An 18323-nucleotide genomic window follows, 5' to 3' on the forward strand; every position below is an offset into this window, starting at 1 on the left:
TTAACAAGTTTATCAGAAAAACTGGGCTATTAGCTAAACTTCCAAAGAATCTCAAATCGCAGTGACGGCACACAATAACTAGCAGTTTTGTGTTTTTTTTTAAAAGAACAAATTCCATTAATCTAATCTAATTGAGTCCTATAATAAAATGATCTACTTGAACAGAATTTACAATACATTTAGCAATCCTTCTTACCACATCATATGACAAACTAATAACCACAGGTCTAAGTCATATAGTTACAAGGGAAGACAGTTACCTGTATTTGCAGGAATAGATATAGACATACACAGATATTATATATTTGTTTATACTTAAAAAATCAGTGGCTTAATGTCTCTTCCTATGACCCTACAGGAGTAAAAAAAATAAATAAATAATAGCCTGATATACCAGTGAACCCAAAGAAAGTACTATACAAAACTGGTGTTAATACCTATCAATTACCCAGATAATTCAAAGTGAAGTTTTGCGCTGGTAATAGGTTCTGGGATACGGAGAATGAAGAGCTAACTGCTAGAAGTCTTCCCTCAGGAAATAAGGTAAATAAACTGCGATATAATTGTTCCAGTAGTATTTCCAGAAATTAGATATTTTTCTAGAACTTGTAGGGGGTTATCTTTGATGTATTCACACAAAAGATACTACCCTAACACAATTACAGGAAAAGAAAAACAAACAAAAAACCCCACAGCATTCATTTTTAAGTTACATGCATTATCTTTACTGTCAAAAAGTTTAAAAATATACATGAGATTTTCAGTTAAAGAAGATGCTCTTAACTTTTGCAATAATTAAAAAGCAATCTAGTTGCTTACCTTGAATCATATAACACACACAACTAAGGAAATAATGAATTCAAACAGAGCTGGCATTTACAAAGAACAAGCAACTGTCCCTGTGGTGTGGACTTTCCCAAAATATCTCCCACATGGGCCTATCCTTGATGCCTGACATTCCTCTGCAGTTGGTGCCAGTTAAAAATGCAAATTAACCTATAGCACTCATCATAATTAAGGACACTGTATACTAACTTTTTAGGTCTATGAATTCTTTACAATATGATACATAGCTAGAACACCTATGAAGAATACGAAATAGAACATGTTAAGAGAACTCAAAGAAACAGAGGCAAGAATAGCGATATGAATAGAAAGGTATCGTATGGGAAAGAGTACATAAGAGCGGGGGTGTAACCGTTAGGTGAAAGAGAAAAGTATGCCAAAACGAAGTGCAAGGTTGCTTAAAGAGGTCTGGGATTGGAAAATAAGGATAAACCTTCTCTACTCTGCATTACAATTTCTTTTATGATCTGACACAGATTATTATAGAACTATGAGAACATAATGCATCTTAAAAACTGTATGCTATTAACTAAGATAAAGTATTTATTAAAAAGTTTATGTTTGTATTTAAGAATATTTCCCTCAAAATAACTTACTGATTTATGTTTTAATTTAATTAACACATGATGATAGAACATTTGAAAAATACTACAAAGTATATAGGAAGGTTAAAATCTTTAATTTCCTTCACTCTGTAATACCACTGTTAATATTTGGGGACAGGGCAGGGATCTGACTTGAAAGTTTTATGGATGTGTGTAAAAAAATAAAAAACGAAAGTTTATATAGTCTGTATCTTTTATACGATGGTCTCTTTCTACACTACTGAATATTTTGCCGTTTTAAGGCAATGGTTGAAAACTAGTAGTTTCTTAATGTTTGCTACTTCAGTGAACTATTTTGATTTTAAACCTAAGGAAAATCACCATTAAAATTTCCTTCTTTTGGAAAGGACATACTAAGCCTTAAACCCAATCCATATTGCTGCTTTGAATTAAAGAGTTTTAAAAGATTTTCATGACTTCTCTTATCTAAAAGCATTTAGTTGGGAAAGTAAATAATACTAAAACTGAAGTCAATTTAATCAACACTACAAAAGGAATACACAAATCACAGAACTCACTTTGTTTGAGTAAGATCCTGTTTGGCTCCAAATGCTATTAAAATCAAGAGACATTTAGGAATTCTGCACCCTCTTCCCCTCTGAGGTTTCAAAGGTGGCTCAGTGGTAAAGAATCTGCCTACCAATGCAGGAGATACAGGTTTGATCCCTGGGTCGGGAAGATCTGGAAGAAATGGCATCCCACTCCAGTATTCCTGCCTGGAAAATTCCATGGACAGAGGAGTCTGGCGGGCTATAGTCTATCAGGTCACAAAGAGTTGGGACACAATTGAGCACACATGTACATGCATGCTTGGCCTAGAAGCCAAATCAGGCCTTTGGCTTAATATAAGTCAGCTAGGCTTTAGAAAGAAAAAAAAATTTTTTTTTTAAAAAAGCTACAGTATCTTTTCCTGTTCCATCCTTCAAAGATCAGGGATCCAAAGCATTTAACTGGCAAAGTAAATAATACTCAAGTTGAGAAAAGTCAAAGTGCTGGATCTCAGTTTAACCAACACTACAAAAGGAATACCCAAATTACAGAACTCATACTGTGAGAGTAAAATCCCGTTTGGCTGAATGCTATAACATCAAATGGAGTTTAGGAATTCTGCAGCCTCTTGGCCTAGGAGCCATATTAGGCTTTTTGGCTTAATATAATTCACCTGAGCATTACAATTTTTTTTTCTTTTAAAGCTATAGTATCTTTCTCTGTCCCATCCTTCAAAGATCAGGGCCGTGAGTGAGTGAGTAAATTAATTATTTGACTAAGGTCACCAATGGTGAGACTTCAAGGATATCCTTACCTCAATGACATTGTTTGGGAGAGAAGCAGTCATATAGTCTCTTTGATGACTGATCTAGCAGTACAGGGAAGAAATGAAGTAGCAGCCAAGTGACTGTGGCCAGGACGAAATGAGGACTCAGGGGAGATATCCAATCTATTTGGGCACTATCTATATAAGGCATAGGTTGGACTAGAGATGCTAATTTTAGGGATAAAGGGGCCTTAAGGGAAGCAAGGTGAATGAAAGAGGTGCTGAGGGATAAAAAATGGACAGAAGACATTGGTTAGCCATGGGGTATGAAGTCACACCTGCTTTAGTATTCTAGGAACTTTGTATTACTTAATAGGAGTAAACAGTTTAAGATTGACGTAGCAGGATTCTGGTGTTTATTTACTTCATAAATGTTCATTTCCTTCTTAAAAATTAAAGTGCTATTTATAGTTCTTGTACAGATGAGAATGGGGAACCTGACAGACTAAAAAGTAGCTCAAGGGTACACGCTAGAAAATGGAGAAAACAAGATTCAAAATCTAAGTCTGCGTCTGCAAAAACTATATGCCTTTTCTACAATACACTTTGACTTTAATTTCAGAATCTGGTTGGATACTTTTAACATTATAACTTTACAAAGCAACCTATGTTCAGAGAGGAAAAGAGAAACCTCACAAGATAAGGAATCTACTGTGAGGGTGTGGAGACATTTAGTTGTTATCACTGAAAATATCTAAACTAATTACAATTTAATTTCAGAAAAATAATATCAGTGTCTAAAATTTCAAAGCATTTTTAGGAACAATCCAAAGAGTGCCAGTTTTTTCTTATGAAAAGTTTTCATTATTTTCCTCTCAAAGTGGATTTGGTATTAATGATTCACTAGACTAATTCATACGGGCTTTTCTCCTCCATCAAAAACAAAACAGTTTATTTCAAAGTAATTCTGGTATCAAGAAAGTAAGAAGTAAGTGAATTTAAAAGTCTCAGAGTATTTTACTTTTAAGCAGTAAGGGGCTTTAAAAGGTAAGAAATAGTACATAGTAAATTTTAGAGCACATATTTCCTATTAGCATATTTAAGGAGAGTCAAATAACATACTGTTCTAATTTATATTTTTGATAAAGTGTTGTTTTTTCAGAGCCTATATGGAATTATTGATTTTATTTTTAAAATGTTTCCCTGAAATAGTGTATTTCGAGTAAAACCAGGCAAATACTGTCTAGTTAGTTATACTATTGGTTTTCTTAAAAACGTTTTTGGCCATTAGTGGAAATCTTCAGAGTTCTGAATCTTGACTATGAAAAAACTCACATCTGACCACCTTTTCAAAGACCGTTTTACATGATTTATGCTTTCTGCTTTAAGGAAGCAAGAAAATGTTAAATGATATAATTAAACCTCAGTCAATAATGCAAAAGAAAATCTACTTAGAAAACAGAAATAGCATATTTTGCATTACTGAAGGCTATCTTCACAATAAAAATTTATATATTCAAGTACTTAAAACATCCCAGTTCATTTAAATTAACACGGAGTTAACTTAGACATAATCAAGGTAATTCCCTTATAAAAATCCACCTAAACATGGCACCCCACTCCAGTACTCTTGCCTGGAAAAATCCCGTGGATGGAGGAGCCTGGTGGGCTGCAGTCCATGGGGTCGCTGAGTCGGACACGACTGAGCGACTTCACTTTCACTTTTCACTTTCACACATTGGAGAAGGACATGGCAACCCACTCCAGTGTTCTAGCCTGGAGAATCGCAGGGATGGGGGAGCCTGGTGGGCTGCCGTCTGTGGGGTCGCAGAGTCAGACACGACTGAAGCGACTTAGCAGCAGCAGCAGCAAACACCTGCAGGACAGGTTAGTCAAATACCTTGCACATCAATAGGTACTTCTAGGAAATGAGGCATAATGTAATAATAGAAACCCCAACAGTTTACAAGACACAAGAGCCTGTCACACCTACACTGGAAATTAGGTTTAAATTTTCATTCCTGTGTCTCAACGATAACTGTTCTGTTCTTTTCTGGTATAGGATATTCATTCGTACAAAAGAGCTTGACGCTTCCAAAATCAAGTTTCATCTGATTTCCGGGTCAAATCTTGAGAGGAAGTACTCAAAACATAACAAGTTTTCTGTCAATATTTAATCAGAGAGGCTTTGGGAGGGGGGGGGCCGCAGAAAAATCTCAGGATAATCCCTTTGCCTTGGTCCCTGCCTTCAAACAGCAGAGATACCATAATCCCCAGAAACAGCCCGCCCCAACCCCCGCTTCTTTAGGGAAACGTTTGAGTGTGTATGTGCGTATTTCAAGGCCTACAGGAGCCGCAGAGAGACGTTCTTGAACCATTTGGGATTTGTTTAAAATTCTACCAGGAAAAAGGAAAAAACAATAAATAAATGACGGCATTTGCCTCTTCATAGGAAGGTGCGCCTGGGGGAATTCCCAACCACCTGCACTGGCGCTAAATTATGGAAAAGCAGCCAAGAAGCCGGGACTCGGGGAGACGCGTCCCAGGCGGTTCTATGGAAACCAGGGACGCGAGTGGCCTAGCGTCTTCCCGGCAGGAGAACGAGCTGCGCAAACGGAAGGCAAGGGAAGCCGCTCCAGCCCCCCGCACAAGCAGAGGCGCCGGGGGGCCCGTTGCCCGCCGCCGCACAACCCAGCCGACGCAGACAAGCCGCGGCCGCGGGAAGCGCCAGAGGCAAGCGCGGTCGCCGCTCCCTCGCCCCGGCGCCTTCCCACAGCCTCACAGCCCGGACGCCGCCGAAACTTGAGGAGGAAACACCCTCACACGGTCAGGGTGAACACAGCGTCTTCGGGGCTGAAGTCCTTTACCTTCCCGGCCGGGGTTTCTGGGGCTGCTGCCTCCGCGGGGCGGCCCCTGACAGGCGGGACGAAGACTACCTCTGCGGCACCAGTGGCTTCACGAATCCGGGCTCTGGGAAATAATTTCCCGCCGCGCGCTCCGCGGCCCCGGAAGCGATTGTGTCACTTCCGGGTGGTTGTTAGTGACGCTCATGAGCTGTCGTCAGGGTCTTCCAAGCAGGTTCCCCGGCTGGATCCGCACTCGCGGGCCAAGCTCCTGCTAGCTTCGCGCCGAAGGTTGGAAGACTGGTGAGTTATTTTATTTTTTTTTCTGGGTTGCCTCCTGGACCTGGCATTTCCGTCCACCCGAGACTCCGTGCAGCATGTTGATCTGGCCGAGAAGTTAAGCGGGAAAGGGTTGAACTCGGAATCCCCATCCAGACCCGTTGGCTCTTGACCCTCTGTGCTGCAGGACAAGGCCTTGAGATTGCGACTTTACCATCTTCGCAGTTCACAGTTTCTGTCTACAGCTCGGAACTCGACCTCGGGTCCCCAGGTGCCCCTGGGTAAGACCGAAGACATCGTCTACTGCGACTTCGTTTAGGGGACTCTCTGTAGAGGTGGTCAAGGAGTGTCCACACTCTCCCACAGGCAGGGTGGTGGTCACCCTTGATTTTCGAGAGCTGCTTTACCATCTTTTTCCCGAGTATGGTTTCTGTCATTTTGGGGTGCAATGCCAGAGACAAGCAGCTGGCTGAAGAGCTCACCTTTTCTATTTCTGGAAGTGAGATGAGGGGGTCGGGTTGGGGATCGTTCCTGATTGAGAACTCAGTGATACCGTCGCGGTTTGAATTGGGTGAGAATGGTCTTTGTTCCATGAGCTAATTGAGATAGGAGAACAAGCTCAAAATTTCATGCGTGGGTTCTAGATACACATTTTTACCTTTTGGAAAGGAGTAGTCAGGAATAGATGTTCTTTCAGAAAGGAGTGCCTCTGCTTTCTTCCAGGCTTCCTAATGAAACCTTCAGGAGAATTTTAGATGGATGTCTGAGCAGAATTTGCTTCCTATGAAAAGATAATGTGAGGAAATATGCCCATGTAGTTGGAGATTTTAAAAATGTGATGAGAGAAGCTCTTTTTGGTGACTTCGCTTTCTTGAGTCCTGCAGTTTGTTCAGGTTTTAAGTAGTTTTCACTTACCACCTTTCACTGAAACAATCACGTGTTCCATAAGCGCCTGCTTTTTTTTGTTTTTACACCCAGTCACTTCTACATTGAGTTCTAGCGATAATTACCATAAAGAAAAATGCAGTATGTTCAGTTCAAGGACCCTGATGCATCAGGCAAATGTTTTGTTATCTTTTGAGAGTAATGGAAGCATGTTATCTCCTAGTTGACCAACAATTCGAACTTTTGTAACCTCATTTAGTCCCAATTTTTTCATTTTTATTGAATCTTGTGGTTTTTCCTTATTTCTTCAGTTGCAAGGATTAAGAAAGGTACCTTGCTTTTATATAAGAACTAGTTGTCAGATAGGCAGTGTTTTGGTTTTTTTAGATCATTGCTCTTGACTTGTGACCTCTTTTCAAATTAATATAGCCAGCCACTAACGTTAGCCACAAATAGCTGCTATCTGCCAGGTACTTTACATTTATCATTTTATTTAAACTTTCTACAGTTCTACAAGGAGAATTGTATTATCTCCATTTTGCAAACAGTTTATACCGAGACTCAGATGTTCTTAGAAGTTATACAATTAAATGGCAGTTGAGATTTGAACCCAGTTTCAGGGAAACTCCAAGCTTGGGCTGTTTTTGCTATGCTCTCTACTTCCTTTCATAAATAACAAAATCATTCTTTTCACTCTCCAGTAAAATTGGATACTATATCACATTCCAAAGTCAAATGGATAGCAAAACTTGAATGTAAGAGATTTAAGGAGTTTAGGAATCAATTCCTTAATGTGTTAAGGATTAAGGAACGTGTTAGGGATTTAAAGAATCCCTACAAATAATTCTGACATATGAGTAATCCAAGTTCTTTTTTTGTATTTATCCTTAGCTAGTTTTATCATCCTTACTCAAACAAATACAAGCAATCTAGAGACCATCAGTGTATTATTAGTGGCTCTAAGACCACAGTATCAGCTTCTATTTGTGTGTATATGTAGAAGGAGAGAAAATGAATAAATGAGCACAGATTCATAAAACTGAACTTTGTGATGCCCAGTAAGGAATTACTATTTACTGGCTCTTAGGAAACTATTCTTTTCCACTCAGGTAACCCTAAAACAGATGGTGATTAGCATATGTTTTCAAGTGTGCTTAACTAAACCTGCCCTTTCCAATAGTCTACTGTATGTAAAGAAATAGAATAGCTTAATTTTCAAGGAATTTACCAAAATCTAGTTGAAATGACCAGTACTAGAAATGACCTAGAACTTAATTCTAAAGAATAACTGGTTTTACAAAAAGACACAAGTATATGTGTACAGCTCATTTCAAACGCTAATGCCCATTACATCATATTGACTTCTCTGTGAATGATATTTGCTTTGCACATCCCACAGGTAGATCTCAGTGATTTTTTTCCCCACCAAATTTCAGTGCTCATAAAGGTTGAGATTTTATCTGTTTTGTTCATTTCATACTTAGCATCTGGCATGTACTATGGGCTCAATAGATGTTTATTGAATGAACTTTTTAAAAGTTATTTATCCACAGAGAAGTATTTGTACATGTATTTTTTTTAAAGGGACTTTTACCAGATAAATAAATGCACATTTAATTGTTACTCACTTTGACCCTGGAATGTAATGTCCACTCCACAACCCATCCACGAAAGGCAATATCTATCCTGCAAAGAAGAGTGGACAGTGAGACAGGAGAAGAGAAAACACCTAGTATTTGTTATTGCTTACTTTCTGCTGTGCAGTGTTACATATAATTCTCACAGCACTGTAGGGCTTTATCATTCTTTTAGGATTGAGAAAACAAAGATAAGCTTTGTAAATCTTCGTAGGTTACTCACAGTCATTAAGTGCCAGAGCTATGATTTGAACCAATGCTGATTCCAAGGACCATAGTATTAACCACTCTGCTATACTGCCTCCAACTGATTTTAGTCCTCGTTCATCTACTAACTAGGTCTAAACACAGGGAAATTTATTCCTCTGAGCATATCTCTCATCTATAACGGTTGGATTAAATGATGTTTAAAGTCTTTTCCGGCTCAAAAATCCTCCCGAGTATTATTCTAACATGCTAGGAAATTTTCTTGAGTGGAGTTTTACATATAATGAATGTAAATTTATTATATTTTATATGTAAATGATGTAAATTACATCATTTAATCCAACCCTTTGTATTTTGGTAGATGTATAATTATGCTTTTGTAATAGAAAGAATAAGACTAGAGTTAACAATCTCAGGCATGCATTTGCTCGTTTATGACCCTGATAAGTTACTGATTCTTTGTGAGCTCAGTTTTTTTTTTAATCTAACATAAAATGGACATAGAAGAATGCTTTCTGGGTTGAGGTATCTTCAAACACCCTGCCTGAGCCTGACACATGCCACTGTTCAGTCACTAAGTCATGTCTGACTCTTTGTGACCCCTTGGACTGTAGCCCGCCAGGCTCCTCTGTCCGTGGGATTTCCCAGGCAAGAATACTGGAGTGGGTTACCGTTTCCTTCTCCACTGGATCTTCCTGACCCAGGCAACAAACTTGTGTCTCCTGCATTGGCAGGTGGATTCTTTACCACTGAACCACCAGGGAAGCCCCACCTGACAGACAGTTGGCATTAAATATATATTGATTCTCTTCCCTTCCCCCCAGTCTTTTAAGGATAAAAGATTGGTGGATGTAAAAATACTTTATAGGTTAGCCATAGATGAAGAATCTTCAGTTGCAGTCCACTAAGAAAGAGCAGGTTATACCTACAAATATCTATTATATGACCAACAATTTACATACAATTATTGAACAGCAAAACAATTGGGAACACAGAAAGGAAGTTTTGCTTTCAGTAGGAAAGATGAGGAAAGATTTTATTGAAAAAGGTAATGCTGAGTTTGGGCCTTAAAGGATGGCGATTTTGGCATTGGAGGATGCAAAGGTACCAGAAAAGATTAATGAGTACGTATTAGATCTGTGGGATGAATTGAAGGCTAATGATAAAAGGTGAAAAAGCTGAGTTCAGCGCAAGCTGTGGGTAACTGTGGTCCTGTTAAAGATGTTAGACTTTCCACCATGAGCAATGGTTTTTGTGCATAACCAGGGTGGGGTGGAGCATGGGGTTAGCATTTGATTTTTATGGAAATTATACCCATTTTTTATAGAAATGTAAGAGTATACAAATAAGCCCCCCACACACACACACAAAAGAAAAATTGCACAATAATCCCATTCCAGACCCAGCCAAGCACCTACTTACTGAACGCCAACTTCAGCCAAATCCCCTCCTGACTTGAGAGTACCTCTCTCCATCCTAGTGAACAGTGAGCTGTGACTGGCCACTCAGGTTGGCTCAGAGGTAGGAAAGGGCTCTGAGGAGTCACGTGTCCCAGTTCTGGGCCTCCACCTTAAGGGGCTCAAATGGGGACTGGTCCACAGACACACAGTTCTGACTGGGTGAGGGTCTCTCTACAGGGGTATTGCTTTTAACGGTATGGATGCTGGCACTGGCACTCAGGTGTGATGGCATCAGGCTTCTGGGAGTGGGGGAGAGGGGTACCGTCTAGAGCTAGGAGGTTTTCCCACCCCACTTTCCTGTATCCTCCCTGCCTCCTGTCCCTTCCTGAGGTCTGTGGTGGTGGTTTAGTCAGGTGGTTTAGTCCCTAAGTCATGTCCAACTATTGCGACCCCATGGATTATAGCCTGCCAGGCCATTCTGTCCATGGAACTCTCCAGGCAAGAGTACTGGAGTGGGTTGCCATTTCCTTCTCCAGGGGATCTTCCCGGCCCAGGAATCAAACCTTGGTCTCCTGCATGGCAGGTAGATTCTTTACCTACTGAGCTATGAATGAAGCCCAACCCCTTACCCAACTTTGAGCCTGGGTTTCCCCATCTGAAGTGACAGGGTGGACTGAGTAGGGGGACCCTGGGCTTTCCTCTGCCCAGGAGGAGCTCCAGAACTCCTCACCCTTCCCCCACTCCCCCGACTACCACCCATGGTGTGGTCATATTTGGATTTGCCTAGCATTCCGGATCTGCCTGAGCCTGGGTTCCCCAAAATCACTCCTCTCTGCTCCATGTCCTTCCACAATGCCTTCTCTATAGAAACAGAGGACAAAAAACAAAGCAGACAAAACCAACCATCTCTCTTCCAGGGTCTGAATATGGCTGAGTCGCTGCCTGGCTGCTCAACATCCGAGTCAGGGCACTACTGCTAGGCTGTATCCTTTCAAAGGAGGGTAAAACACCAGCGTTTGGTCATTAGAAGTGGTGAGTCTGCAGACTGCTGACTCACCTGATCAGGTGACTCTAATTAAGGGAACTTTTTGCGTGGTAAACTAAAAGGCTGCAGCTGAGTCAGGAAGCGAAAGCAAAAATCAGCATAATTTGATTAAATTATATTAAAAAGCCTCAGAAAATAGGCAGAGAATGCTGCTTTCCAGCCTCAGCTGCTAATGTGTTATTGGAGGCAGGTTTTTGAAACAGTGCTTCAGCTATTTCCCTGTAAATTTTGGTTAAAATACAAATAGATTAGAGGCAGCTCAAGAAATATCCTTAATTGCTAGTATTTAATCTATAACATATATTACACTTACACACAAACACTCATAAAGAGAGAATGAACATATATAGCTGTTTAAATCATTTGGGGGATTCTTTGCTGAATAAAGTTCTCAAGACAAGTTGTCTAAAACTAAAAAAGGACACAATTATCATTTGATTAGTTCAGCAGATCAGTATAATGTGAAACAGCTGAATTCAGAGAAGACCTGTGTGGGCTCAAACTTATGAACTTACACAAGATGATCTAGAAAGAGTTACTTAAATTCTTGGGTCCCCAATTTCATCTGTAAAATGGTAGTTTCAACTTCATGGATTTATTAGGATTAAATGTGATCATGTGTGAAAGCACATAGAGCCATCAGAAAATTTTTTTTAGGAATCTGCCTACTTTTTGGCATTATTTAATAAAATCTAATTGCTTTAAAATAAGGTCTGCAGCTCCATGAAATTAAACAGACTTGAGTTCAAATCCCAGCTCTGTCACTAGTTGCATCATGCTGGGAGTTACTTTTCTACTCTGTTTCTTTATTTATAAAATGGGAACAGTAATAGTGTCTTTTAAGGGCTTTTGTGAAGACTAAATGAAATAATGATGCCTAGAGTTTAACATGGTGACAAGACAGGTGCTTTGTTTGCTCAGATTCCCAGAGAAGCAGATACAAAGAAGGGAATAGATGTGCAAGAGATGTGTGGGAGAAACTGCTTGTGAAGGATAAAGGAGAGGGAGTGAGAGGAGAAGGGAAGAACCTTCAGGCTTCAGTAGAGGTCTGACAACCTGTGCCAGAGACGGGGAGAGAAGAAAGGAGGGTGAGAAGAATCTCAGAGCTCGCACTGTCCTAAAAAAGCTTCACCAGGTCATGGGGAATCCAAGAGCCAAAGTCATCCCTTAGAGGACTCCTGTGTCGCCCCTGTGTCTGCTGTTTTAGTTATTAGCAAAAATAATTGATCGTAGTCACATGCTGTAACTGAATAGTGTGTTTAAATCTCAACTCTTTGAATTTTACTGCCTGTCCACACCTCCCTTGAGAAATACAGTCCCTGCTGCCAAACATTGACATTAACATTTGAGGCACATGTTCTTAGACTAACGACTCCTTATATCTAGTTTTGTTTACCAGAGAACCATTGAGGAATCAATAGATCTGTTCCAAATTACAGCTGAAAAGAGTTAACATTAGCTAAGCAACTGATTTTTTGACATCAGGTGATTAAATACAAACTGCCTAAATTTCTAAACTCAGATAGCCAATAAATGTGACAATCTTCAAGGGCTGATTAATATTACTATCCATAATGTGATATCGACCTAAACTTGAATGTTCATCTCCTTTCTTAGTGAAGGGAAACAAAAAATATGTGACCCCAAAAAAGGCCCCTTTGGCATTTGGAGTGTTTTGAGCCAAAGGCAATCGAGATCCAGCAGACTCAAGAAAAACTTTTACCTTTCCCTTGGCTACCTGAAAGAATTTCGATAGGGAGCCTATACTGAGCCAGGAGGTAGACGGCTTCCCAGGGTCAAGCACTTGGAGATTTGTCCACTGGGGACTGATACTTCAAGATGAAACTAGCAGGACAGTTGAGAGAGGCTGAACCCTGCCCGCACCACATAGTCCTCATTGTGGAAGTGAGGAGACCTCCGCAGCTACACTCATGCAGAAAGGCTGCATGTAGGTCGAAAGGCGAGTGATGCTAAGTGATGCCACTACCTATGGGCTCTTTCAGTAGAGTCTGTCTTGATTAAGAGATGTGTGTGCACAGATGGGAGGATCCTGAGATGTAGTAAGTACAGTTCAGAACCAGGCAAATCAAAATGATTGGCCAAACAAAACCAGAAAAAATGCCCAATAAAAGTAATCCAGGGCTTCTGTGGTGGTCTAGTGGTTAAGAATCCTCCTTGAAATGTAGGGTACACAGGTTTGATCCTTGGTCCGGGAAGATCACACATGCTGCAGAGCAGCTAAGCCCGTGCTCTGGAGCTATTGAGCCTGTGCTCCAGAGCCCAGGAGCCACAACTACTGAGCCCATCAGTTCAGTCGCTCAGCCGTGTCCGACTCTTTGCGACCCCATGGACTGCAGCACGCCAGGCCTCCCTGTCCATCACCGTGCACTGCAGCTACTGAAGCCCACGCCTGGAACCAGTGCTCCTGAGCAAAAGAAGCCACCACAATGAGAAACCCACACACGTTGCACCTAGAGAGGAGCGCCTGCTCACTGCAGCCAGAGAAAGCAGCAACAAAGACTCAGCACAGCCGAAAAAATAGGAGTAATTCAAACTGCTCTGCGGGCGTCGCTCAGCAACTCTATCCACATGTGTATATCCACACATCCTGTGCTCTTTTTTTCCACCTAATAAATACTCGTTTCCCTACTTTGTGGGAATTCTTCAGCAAAGCAAAAGGGCCAAGGCCTTGTCACTGACTACTGGCCTACGGGTGTGGATTTGGTGCTCTCACTGCTGTGATCTAACATCGGTCTCCGGCTGAGAACCGAAATCCTGCTTCAAGCAACTGGCCGAGGACATCCAAGATTAGTACCAGGAAACAAGCTATTATTACCAGAGATAATTTTTACCTGAATGACTGATATGTATGGCAGGGCAAATGACAGGTTACTAAATATCTGCTCTTAGTGTCCTGTGATTAAACCTCCTCACAGGATACTCCAGGCCCCAATCCTTCTTGGCTAAGAGTGGCGTATAAACTTCAGCTGTCTGGCTTGCCTTTGGGTCTCATAGTCTTATGGCGCTCCCGTGTGTATGCGGTGAAATTTGTTTTCCTTCTGGTAATCTGCCTTGTGTGTATGTGCTCAGTTGCTCAGTCGTGTCCAACTCTGTGGCCCCATGGACTGTAACCCGCCAGGCTCCTCTGTCCATAGAATTTTTCAGGCAAGAATATTGGGGTGGGTTGCCATTTCCTCCTCCAGAGGATCTTCCCAACCCAGGGATCAAACCCGTCTCCTGCATTGGCAAGTGGACTCTTTACCACCGCACCACCTGGGAAGCTAATCTGCTTTGTTGTCCTTTAGTCCCCCAGTCGTGTCTGACTCTTTGTGATCCCGTGGACTGCAGCACACCAGGCTTCACTGTCTCCTAGAGTTTGCTCAAACTCATATCTATTGAACTGGTGATGCTATCCAACTATCTCATCCTCTGTTGTCCTCTTTTCCTCTTGCCCTCAATCTTTCCCAGCATCAGCATCTTTTCCAAAGATGGCTCTTCACATCAGGTGGCCAGGGTATCGGAGGTTCAGCTTCAGCATCAGACCTTCTAATGAATATTCAGGGTTAGTTTTCTTTAGAACTGACTGGCTTGATCCCCTTGCTGTCCAAGGAATTCTTGAGTTCTCCAGTACCACAATCCAAAAGCATAAATTCTTCCATGCTCAGCCTTCTTTATGGACCAGCTCTCACATCTTCACATGACTATATGAAAAACTGTAGCTTTGGCTACATGGACCTTTGTTGGCAAAGTGATGTTTCTGCTTTCTAATATGCTCTCTTTCCTTCCAAGGGCCAAATGTCTTTGAATTTCGTGGCTGCAGTCACTGTCAGCAGCAATTTTGGAGTCCAAGAAGATAAAATCTGTCACTGTTTGCATTTTTTCCTCTTCTGTTTGCCCTGAAGTGATGGGACAGGATGCCATGTTCTTCATTTTTTAAATGTTGAACTTTAAGCCAGCTTTTTCACTCTTTTCTTTCACCTTTTCACGAGGCTCTTTAGTTCCTCTTCACCTTCTGCCCTGAGAGTGGTATCACCTGCATATCTGATGTTGTTGATACTTCTTCTGGCAATCTTGATTCCAGCTTGTGATTCATCTAGCCTGGCATTTTACATGATATACTCTGCATACAAGTTAAATAAGCAGGGTGACAATATACAGCCTTGACATACTCCTTCCCCAGTTTTGAACCAGTTCATTGTCCCACGTCCAGTCCTAAATGTTCCTTCTTGACTTGCATACAGGTTTCTCAGGAGACAGGTAAGGTGGTCTGATATCCCCATCTCTTTTAAGAATTTTCCACAGTTTGTTGTGATCTACACAAACGCATTTGTGTAGTTAATGAAGCAGCTGCTTTTCTGAAATTCCCTTGCTTTTTCTATGATCCTACAAATGTTGGCAATTTGATTTCTGATTCCTCTACTTTTTCTAAATCTAGCTTGTTTCTCTGGAGGTTCTTGGTTCATGTACTGCTGCAGCTTTAAAGGATTTTAAATATTATCATGCTTAGCATGTGAAATAAGTGAAATTGTATGGTGTTTGAACATTGTTTGGCATTGCCCATTGAGATTGGAATGAAAACTGACCTTTTCCAGTCCTGTGATCACTGCTGGTTTTACAAATTTGAGTGACATATTGCGTGCAGCACTTTAACCACATCATCATTTGGAAATTGAAATAGTTCAGTTGGAATTCCATTACCTCCACTAGCTTTATTTGTAGTAATGCTAACTAAGGCCCTCTTGACTTCACATTCCAGAATGTTTGGCTCTAGGTGAGTGACCACACCATCATGGTTATCCAGGTCATTAAAACCTTTTTTTTTTTTAATAGTTTTTTCTGTATTCTTACTTCTTCTGTTGTTTGATCTCTGAGTTGGGAAGATCCCCTGGAGAAGGGAATGGCTACCCACTCCTGTATTCTTGCCTGAAGAATTCTATGGACAAAGGAGCCTGGTGGGCTACAGTCCATATAAATCAGCCTTATGTTGATTTGATGACTGCATCTGCCAAAAGAATCTAGAAGACAGAGGAAAAATGTTTACTTCCACTCCCCAGGTGGCACAGTGGTAAAGAATCCACCTGTCCGTGCAGGAGACACAAGAGACTTGGTTTTGACTCCTGGGTCAGGAAGTTCTACTGGAGGAAGAAATGGCAACCTACCCCCATATTCTTGCTTGAAAAATTCTGTGGACAGAGGAGTCTGGCAGGCTACAGTCGATGGGGTCACAGAGTTGGGCATGACCGAGTGCACACGTGCACACATATGCATACATATCACCAAAGGTATCTCTTTGGTCAAACAGATCAAAGTATTATATTTTTGTCTGTCTCCATCCCCTTACCTCTTTACTCTTTCATTGTTTTTACTGAGGAAACGTAGCCGTCAATCAATTCAGCACTCCGTACGTGGCAGGTCATGACCCATCAATTGGTGAATACTAGTCAATGGCACCCAACTCCAGTATTCTTGCCTGGAAAATCCATGGGCGGAGGAGCCTGGTGGGCTGCAGTCCATGGGGTCGCTAAGAGTCGGACACGACTGAGCGACTTCACTTTCACTTTTTAGTTTCATGCATTGGAGAAGGAAATGGCAACCCACTCCAGTGTTCTTGCCTGGAGAATCCCAGGGATGAGGAAGCCTGGTGGGCTGCTGTCTATGGGGTCGCACAGAGGGACACGACTGAAGCGACTTAGCAGCAGCAGCAGCAGCAGTCTACAGTTTTGTATCATTTATGTGTGGCTTTAGGATTTAGGTATTAAGTGTGTTTGTTACTGTGAATCAAAGGATTTCAATTTTAAAAGCAAGGGGCTTAGTCTAATTTTCTTATCTTTATAGGAGGAAATGAGGATTAAAGAGGTGATTTAGCCTGCCCAGATAACTCAGGAAACATGTGACTTGAACTAGAAGCTAGGTCTTAAGAATCTAAATTTAAGGTTCTTTTGTATCACGAATCCAAGAAAAGACTTTTTGATTACACTACTTAGGCCACATGGTTACTGTTTTCCAGTTGGTTGACATGATAGTCTTTTTCTGTCGCTGTCATTATTTCTTTGCTAAGATTTACTGAGAAGAGCTTTTCTCTGACTATGGCCATTGAGTGTCAGGGAGGATGAATAGCTGCAGTTGTTTTTTAGCAGTCAGCCCCCATGCCCCATCCCCTGAATTTACTGTTTATTTTCCCTATGGGAAACAGCTAATTTTAACAGTTTATATGTAGAGTTTCCCTAATTGAAACTGAAGAGTGAAAGGAGTTCCTTTTGAGGGGTATTATATCGGCAAAGACTGAATTTTTACTAATAACTAGTGAATATTTTTCTTACTTCATTGTCATGACATCGTTTACCCATTTTCTTAGCTTTTTAGATTTCAGCTCACCAAATACTGTCATTTTAAAAATATAAGTTTTGTCCATAATCATGTGATAATTTATTCCTGTATAGTTTTTTTAAAAAATATATCATTCTTTCCCTTTCTAGAAAATACTCATTCTGAAAGGGAACAGAATAGGCTGACCCGAAATGTGCCACTGTGGCATGTGAATCATTTTGAGCTGAAGGTAATTAAGAATCAACAGACTCAGGAGAAACTTTTACCTCCTCCCTTAACTTCCTAAAAGTATTTAGATCCAGGACCAGTTCCAGAAAGGGAGCTACTACCACAGATAAGTTTTATCTGAATGATCTATATGTGTGGCAATGCAGATACTCTTATCAGCTTATGAATTACCTCCTCCCCTTTGAAGCTCCAGGCCCTTAGCTCAGTATGGCATATAAACTTCAACTTCTTGACCTGCCCTTGGACTCATATTTTTATGGAGTTCCTGTGCAACATACAAAATTAAAATTTTCTCTTGTTAATCTGGCTTCAATTTAATTATTAGACCAGCCAAAAAAACCTAAACAGAAGAAGGGAAAAGTTTTTTACCCCTGCAGTATCTGTCTGCAAGAATGTCTGTGGGCGATTTAGCTTCCCCCTGTGGATAGTTTAGTCCTCTGCTCTTTGGAGATTTGACTGGGAAAGAGTTTGTGAATGGAGTCCTCCTCCTAGGCTCTGTCTCTCTGTTGCCTTATGTACCCTGTTATTGTTGAGGCTGTCTATGCTCATTCTCTTTCTAATTGGAGGATAAGTTACTTTACAATATTGTGGTGGCTTTTGCCATACATCTACATGAATCAGCCATGGGTGCACATGTGTCCCCCCAACCTGAACCCCCCACCCACCTCCCTCCCGACCCCATCCTCCTGGGTTGTCCCAGAGCACTGGCTTTGAGTACCCTGCTTCATGCCTTGAACTTGTACTAGTCATCTATTTCACATATGGT

General features: G+C 41.1%; 1 protein-coding gene across 2 annotated transcripts in view; it reads right to left on the reverse strand.

The window, feature by feature from the left end:
* The window catches only part of SLF1 (SMC5-SMC6 complex localization factor 1), a 65962-nt gene extending 60267 nt beyond the window's left edge, over positions 1 to 5695 (reverse strand). For both annotated transcript variants that reach the window (XM_013965788.2, XM_005683436.2), the window contains exon 1: positions 5574 to 5695. The gene's annotated coding sequence lies outside the window, so the exon portion shown is untranslated. The remainder of the gene's footprint in view (positions 1 to 5573) is intronic.

Source organism: Capra hircus, chromosome 7 (assembly GCF_001704415.2).
Source record: "Capra hircus breed San Clemente chromosome 7, ASM170441v1, whole genome shotgun sequence".
Taxonomy (NCBI): domain Eukaryota; kingdom Metazoa; phylum Chordata; class Mammalia; order Artiodactyla; family Bovidae; genus Capra; species Capra hircus.